Raw genomic sequence first — 8115 nt, 5'->3', positions numbered from 1 at the left:
CCTCAACAAACAACATTCATGATTCAAATTTCACAAACAACATTCATCACACAAATTTCATCAACCTAGAACCTCAACAAACAACATTCATGATTCAAATTTCACAAACAACATTCATCACACAAATTTCATCAACCTAGAACCTCAACAAACAACATTCATCACACAAATTTCATCAACCTAGAACCTCAACAAACAACATTCATGATTCAAATTTCACAAACAACATTCATCACACAAATTTCATCAACCTAGAACCTCAACAAACAACATTCATGATTCAAATTTCACAAACAACATTCATCACACAAATTTCATCAACCTAGAACCTCAACAAACAACATTCATCACACAAATTTCATCAACCTAGAACCTCAACAAACAACATTCATGATTCAAATTTCACAAACAACATTCATCACACAAATTTCACCAAACTAGAACCTCAACAAACAACATTCATCACACAAATTTCACCAAACTAGAACTTCAACAAACATCATTCATCACACAAATTTCATCAACCTAGAACCTCGACAAACAACATTCATGATTCAAATTTCACAAACAACAATCATCACACATATTTCACCAACCTAGAACCTCACCAAACAGCATTCATCATTCAACCCCAACAAACACGCTCCCCGATGTTTACTACATTGATCCTCAAACTACCGATGTACTGACCCTCGTTTTCACACCTAGGACACCGGAAGTCACCCAGATAAACCTCCCCATCAGCTGACGTTATTTTCATACCCCCCCCCCCTCCCCCACCCCCACCTTCTTAGATAAAACCCTGCAACGATTTTCTTCTATTCATGACGGAAACATTGAAAAAAAAAATAGAATTGTACTAGCAACTGTTCAGGTAACAAGGGAAGAGGGCGGGGCTATTTTGAGGGTAAATATACCATGGCGACATCTGGTGGGCTATGGCGGGGTGTCAATGTAACGGGGAGATAATCCTATCAATAACGCCACGGTACAAAGGATTAAGTGATAAGCCGGACAAAAGTAACAAGGTTATTGTGACGAGGGGGGGGGGAGTATGTAGGTCGAATAGTTTGTTGAGTTTTATGTGTGGATTGTGTGGGTGGAGGGGGTGAGTTTGTTGAATGAAGGGGGGGGGGTATTGTGAGTTGTGTGTGGTTTGTGTTTGTGGGTGAGTGTGTGGGATGAGGGGGTGGATAAGGTGTGGGTCTAGTGGGCGGAGTGTAGATAAAATGTGTGGGTTTTGGATGAACATCAAGAGTATAGGGTGTGGGTGTGGGTCATGTGTGTAGGTTGTGGGAGTGAATAAATTGTGAGGGTGTGAATAAAGTGTGTGGGTTGTGGTTATAGAGGAAATAAAGTGTGTGGGTTGTGGTTATAGAGGGAATAAAGTGTGTGGGTTGGGGGTGTGAATAAAGTGTGTGGTCGGTGTTGAGCACGTGAGTGGGTTGTGCATGTGCATCAAGTGTGTGGGATGTGAATGGTGATCAAGTGTGTGGGTTTAATAAGTCGGTCGAAAAGATTTGTGAGGTAAGCTAAATAACACCCAGAGTGTGACATTCAATGACAGGATAATAGGATTAATGTATTTCAACAGTGTTGTCAAACGAACACAAGCAATCCGTGTTCATGTGCTGAGTATACAACACTTGGACCACTATACATCACAAGTCTTCTACCATCTATGTATAAAAAATAAAGTCACTGAAGATACTAGAAATCTTTTAAAAAAGAAAAAAAATAACTTTCGCATTTTATCGTGTTTGAGAAAAATATAATTCTTTTTTTTTAATAATTATCCTCTTACTATCCGTTATAAATAAGATTCACATTGCTCTCCATAATAAATGGATAACAGATAACTCAATCTACCTGTACGTCCCACTGTAATTTTAACACTGCACACTCCTGATACCACATCTTACCCACACCTTACCCACACATCACCCAGACTTTACCCACACCTTCCCCACACTTTACCCACACCTTATCCACACCTTCCCCACACTTTACCCACACTTTACCCACACCTTACCCATACTTTACCCACACTTCTTACCCACTCCTTACCCACACCTTACCCACACCTTATCCACACCTTCCCCACACTTTACCCACACTTTACCCACACTTTACCCACACCTTACCCACACCTTACCCACACTTTACCCACACCTTACCCATACTTTACCCACACTTCTTACCCACTCCTTACCCACACCTTACCCACACCTTACCCACACCTTACCCACACCTTACCCACACCTTACCCACACCTTACCCACACTTTACCCACACCTTACCCACACTTTACCCACACTTCTTACCCACTCCTTACCCACACCTTACCCACACCTTACCCACACCTTACCCATACTTTACCCACACCTTCCCCACACTTTACCCACACTTTACCCACACCTTACCCACACTTTACCCACACTTTACCCACACTTTACCCATAATTTACCCACACCTTACCCACACTTTACCCACACCTTCCCCACACTTTACCCACACTTTACCCACACCTTACCCACACTTTACCCACACTTTACCCACACTTTACCCATAATTTACCCACACCTTACCCACACTTTACCCACACTTTACCCATAATTTACCCACACCTTACCCACACTTTACCCACACTTTACCCATAATTTACCCACACCTTACCCACACTTTACCCATAATTTACCCACACCTTACCCACACTTTACCCACACTTTACCCATAATTTACCCACACCTTACCCACACTTTACCCACACCTTAACCACACTACCCACACCTTACCCACACCTTACCCACACCTTACCCACACTTTCCCACTAAAGCATACACCAATACATTAATGTGAACATTATATTCTGTGTAAAAAAAAATACGCCAATAAAATACATTTCAATATTTGAAGTACCATCACTAAGTGCAATGGATGGTACACCGCCGAAGACCTGTGGTCTATACACCGCCATCTGCTAACCTCTGACCCAGCAACGCTAATCCCGCGAGCAATCAATATATTTTACTAATTAAAACCCGCCCAAGCGTGGTTCGGGTTTTAGATCTAATTTGGGAAGATAGATTTATTTTTGGCTAAGCCCCGGGGTAGACAATAGTCTTTAAAAAATATCTGGCCAGGGGGGGGGGGGGAGCTAGGGCGCTGGTGTAATCAATGAGAGGCCTAATCGATAGGTTGTATACAGATTAAAACGGTTCATTTAACACGGTGCTGCGACAGTTGGGCGACGTTATGTTGGTGAGACAAAGGTAGGGATTGTGGTGATGGGGGGGGGGGGGGGGGGGGCGTGGGTGGGAGTGGGAGTGGGCATGGGGGGTTATGTTGGGAGGTGAGACAAAGGTAGGGATTGTGGTGGGGGGAGGGGGGGCGTGGGGTTGGGGGAGGTGCATGATAGTTATGTTGGTAGGTGAGACAAAGGTAGGGATTGTGGTGAGGGGAGGGGGGCATGGGGGTTATGTTGGGAGGTGAGACAAAGGTAGGGATTGTGGTGGGGGGAGGGGGGCATGGGGGTTATGTTGGGAGGTGAGACAAAGGTAGGGATTGTGGTGAGGGGGCGTGGGGGCATGGTGTTGGGGGGGAGGGGCATGGTAGTTATGTTGGGAAAGTGAGACAAAGGTAGGGATTGTGGTGATTGGGGGGGGGGCGGGGCATGCGGTTGGGGGGGGGGGGGATAACGGTTACGTTGGGGGGGGGTGAGAGAAAAATATATATTATTATTATTATATTTATAATTCAAAATAGCAGCTACATGAGCTTATTTTAGCGCCCCTAGGTTCGGCGCCTGGGGACATATGCCTAGCCGCTTTTACTTTGCCAAAATTGAGTTAGGTATCGATCAGAACTGGGTGGACTCAGGGGACGTTCTACTGACTTGAACCCGGATTCGAACTCGAGATTTTCAGGTTAGTAGTCTAGAATTCTACCATGCCGTTCAGCTGTCTGTAAAGCAAAACATGAACGGCTAGTATTTCTTTATGTAACAATGTAGATGTGAATAGTCTAGACCGCTGAATGGTAGGAAATCTTCCCCTTCTAACCCACAGCTGTTAACGAGCAGAGATTTTGTTAGTGTAAAGTGTAAGCCGAGTATAAGGATGTTACACATTTTTCAGTCCAATACGATCAAGCAAAGTACACATTTACAGGTTGAAGCCTACAGAAATCATCATCATCATTCCTTGGTGGCCTCTGAGAAGCAAAGGGCTGCCTATAGAAATAACAACAAGCAATTTGAAATACACGAACGTATTCAACACAACAGACACTATCCGTGTTACAGACAGGCACAGGCAACTCCTGGCTTCTTAGCACCGCTGCCAGATCAATGTTGACAGCGCTGTTCAAGATGACCGCCGGCAGACGACGAGTCTTTGACTCAGACACGCGCCTCGCACTACACGATGGAGCAGACGACTCATCCCAGGAATGAAGTTACATGGATCGTTGTCGAATTCCCGAAAAACTATGCTGTCTTGAATTACTTCCCTTATTTCTAGAGTTACCTCCCTTGGCATTCCGTATCGCTGGCGTAGACTGCGGGTTTGGCTTGAAGACACTGTTGGAACAAACGTGGGTGTACTGTTGTTATCCGGCTACACGGCTTGCCGGTGTTGTACACTGAACGGCTTAGGTAGATGGGAGGGGGTGGGGACGGAGAGCTGATAGAGATATGTGTTTGTGTACACACGTGAATTGTCATGTACTTTTGTTTTACAACAAAGGAGTCATGTACACAAAGGTTAAGTACATTTAAAGTAGAATATGTGTTTATAAAAAAAGTAATTAAACAAGCAACATATACCACAAAAAATAGAAAAAAAATATTTAAACACAAAATTTCCCCCAAAAAAAAAAAAAAAAAAAAAAAAAAACAGAAATAAGACCACAAGAGGAATTCCAAAATAAAACATCACGCCAAAAAATGTTTCCATTAAAAATAAATAAAAATAACGCGAGTTAGACAAAAAAAAAACCATACCAAAATACCACACCAAAATACCGCACAAAAATACTACACCTAACTACCATACCAAAGAAACATATTGAAGTACCCACAACAAAACACTTCAGATGGACAAAAAAAAATTGATCATACAAAAAAAAACACACTATCATCCAGAGGCGTAGCGATGGGGGGGGGGGGGGAGCAGGGAAGTACATATGTCCCCAGGCGCCGACCTTAGGGGGCGCCAAAATGGGTTGTAAAAACAAATTAAAATGTCATTTATCTGCATTTTTGAATTATAAATAGTTTGAAGGGGGGGGGGGGTGCAAATCGAAAGTTTAAGGGAGGGGGAGAAGCAAATCGAAAATTTGCTCCCGAGGGGGGGGGGGGGGCGCCAAATTGAAAGTTTGTCCCCGGGCGCCGGGAAGGGTCGCTACGCCTCTGGTATCATCAAACAAAACACTTTACTCATACAAATCAAACGCACCAAAAACACCACACCAATATAACACATTGAAGTACTCACACCAAAAATTGTAGCTAACCCCACACCAAAAATTCTAGCTAACCCCACACCAAAAATTCTAGCTAACCCCAACCAAAAATTGTTGCTAACCCTACACCAAAAATTGTAGCTAACCCCACACCATAATTTGCTGCGAACTCCACACCAAATATTTTTGCTAACACCACACCAAAAATTGTTGCTAACCCCACACCAAAAACTGTTGCTAACCCCACACCAAAAATTGTTGCTAACCCCATACCAATAGTTGTAGCTAACCCCACACCAAAAATTGTTGCTAACCCCACACCGAAAATTGTTGCTAACCCCACACCAAAACAATCCCCTGATAACCTGATATCACCGTTGTGAGACTAATGGTGCGATGATTACACAATTAACAAATATAAAATGGGAGATAACAAGTAATATTTAATGCCATTGACGATCAATACAACGGCCCACCCTAGCGGACCGCCGAGAAAGCTTTGACACGAGGGGGTGAGGGGGAGGGGGGGAGAAATTAGTGTGACACTCTGATATGATAAGGATGACAGCGTAACAAAACAACTCATTTTTTTTCCTCAGACCCTTCCCCTCCCCTTACTTTACCCCCTCCCCTCCTCCCCCCCCCCCCCCCCCTATCAACACACACACAATACATTCTGTCAACGGAGTTCTTATAACACTGCCGCTACCCTGTAGCTGGTCGTCATAGAAACACTACCATTACCTACGTCTCCTTACGGAAACGGTTGGTTGATTTTCTTAATATCCTAAACACAATCGTTAAATTTAAACTCGAACTTCTGCAATAGGGCTGGTAAGTAGTTCACCAACCAGTTCTACGGCTCAATAAAACCTGCATGAGCCACAGAACTGTTTGGTGACCTACTTACCAGCCCTATTGGTCAGATTAAAATAGTTGACAACCCAGGTTTACAGCCAGTTTTCATGAGGAAACAAAAGTACGAAGTTTTATAATATATAATTTTTTTTCTCAGTTCGATTTTTTGTCAACTTGTTTTGCTTTCAATTTATGATTAATTAAAGAAAAAAAATTAAATTCAGAGCGTTGTAAAATAAGTTGGTAACATGACAGAAATTCGACCTTCTGAAATAATATAGATCTAATATAATATGTATTTTTAGTTAATTTTATGGTTTTTAACACAATACTAATTGATTTATTAAATCAATGATTCATAATTTTTTTTAAAAGTGGTCTATCTGTTAAAAATGCTGCATACGTCAATAAAAGAACTGACTAATATCTTTAAAAATGTGATACAACACATCGCAAATTAAGTTTAAACACTAACCACTAACTAGTTTTTTTTAAATCGATCCTTTCGCCTTACTCTCCAATACAAAAGCGATACGTACACAAAGCAGTGAATGACGTCATTTTATCCCTATTCATACTCTCGCAGCAAAATTGATTCCCCACTAATCATTCTGGAAAGAAATAATTTACATTAGAAAAATTACAACTGGCACATAGTCTAGTTATCTCGTCATTGGTTGCACAGCGCTTGTCAATTTTTCTTCATTAGCAATCAGAGGATGCTACATAAATTGGAGAATGAATTCAGTGGCGTAGGCAGGGGGGGGGGTTAGGGGGGGTCATAACCCCCCCATAGACCCCTCGGTATATATAAAAAGTATGAGGGGGGGGGTGCAAATCGAAAGTTTGAGGGGGGGGGTGCAAATCGAAAGTTTGAGGGGGGGGGGGTGCAAATCGAAAGTTTGAGGGGGGGGGGGGTGCAAATCGAAAGTTTGTCCCCGGGTAAAAATTGGAACCCCCCCCCCCCTTGAGACGATCCTGGCTACGCCACTGAATTAATTAGATGGAATTTCGAAGAAATAGTAGGGGAAAGTGTAGATTAATGAGTCTTGGTGGTGATCCTATTAAGCAAAAAAAAAAAAAAAAAAAAAGAAAGGCGTAAATGTATTGTCTTGCTAAGATTTTTAAAAATAAATAATTGCAAGTATGTTATTAAAAATTATTAATAACGAGCGTATAATATACGTATTTTAGTATTAGGTAATTTGGTGATTGGTAATTTGGTAATTGGTGATTTGGTTAAATCTTCTTTGCATTGCCATTAACGTGGAAGGTTTCACAAGGTGGGTGTGGCGTGGGGGTTCAGATAAGCTTATTTGTGTTATCTCTTACGTAACCCTTAAAAAGAAGTTTCTGTGCAAGTTTTTATTTTGACTCTGTTCTTTTTGTGTCCAGCGTATGTCGGGAAAATAGAGAAAAGGCATTATATATATATATATATATATATATATATATATATATATATATATATATATATATATATATATATATATATATATATATATATATACATATATATATATATATATATATATATATATATATATATATATATATATATATATATATATATATATATATATATATATATATATATATTGAAGTGGTGATCACATAAACGAGTTCAAATGGTGATCACATAGAAGAGGTGAAGTGGTGAAAACAATAGGGGATTTGAAGTGGTGATCACATAGACGAGGTGGAATGGTGATCACATAGACGAGGGAAAGTAGTGATCGTCTATGCCAGGGGTCGGCAACCTTTTGAGACAGAAGAGCCAAAAGTTACAATTTA

This window comes from Physella acuta, unplaced genomic scaffold (genome assembly GCF_028476545.2).
Source record: "Physella acuta isolate Inbredline_101_S28 unplaced genomic scaffold, ASM2847654v3 ptg000706l, whole genome shotgun sequence".
NCBI classification, from domain to species: Eukaryota; Metazoa; Mollusca; class Gastropoda; family Physidae; genus Physella; species Physella acuta.
The sequence above is the reverse complement of the archived record's forward strand: the minus strand, read 5'-3'. Positions refer to the sequence as shown.